Raw genomic sequence first — 592 nt, 5'->3', positions numbered from 1 at the left:
CTGTATTTTGTTGGTTTTGTCAGAAGCTTGTCGACGGGCAACGATTCTCCATTTATTTATTTTAAAGGGATTATTCGGAAACCTAAGACTATTAAAACATTTCAAATCAAAAACTAAACATAACATATATTGTTGTATTTATAAAATTAACTTTCAAACAAATAACTCATAATATGGTACAGAGTTGATACGGATATGCAAAGTTCTAGAATTGTCTATATATATATATATATATATATATATATATATATATATATATATATATATATATATATATATATATATATATATATATATATATATATATATATATATATATATACAGTGCCTTGCAAAAGTATTCAGAGCCCTGACCAATTCTCTCATATTTCCGAATTACAAATGGTACATTGAAATTTAGTCCTGTTTGATATTTTATTTTTAAACACTGAAACTCAGAATCAATTATTGTAAGGTGACTTTGGTTTTATGTTGGGAAATATTTTTAAGAAAAATAAAAAACTGAAATATCTTGCTTGCATAAGTATTCAACCCCCACACATTAATATTTGGTAGAGCCACCTTTCGCTGCAATAACAGCTTTAAGTCTTTT

The sequence above is a fragment of the Polyodon spathula genome, chromosome 2 (genome assembly GCF_017654505.1).
Source record: "Polyodon spathula isolate WHYD16114869_AA chromosome 2, ASM1765450v1, whole genome shotgun sequence".
Lineage (NCBI taxonomy): Eukaryota > Metazoa > Chordata > Actinopteri > Acipenseriformes > Polyodontidae > Polyodon > Polyodon spathula.
The sequence above is the reverse complement of the archived record's forward strand: the minus strand, read 5'-3'. Positions refer to the sequence as shown.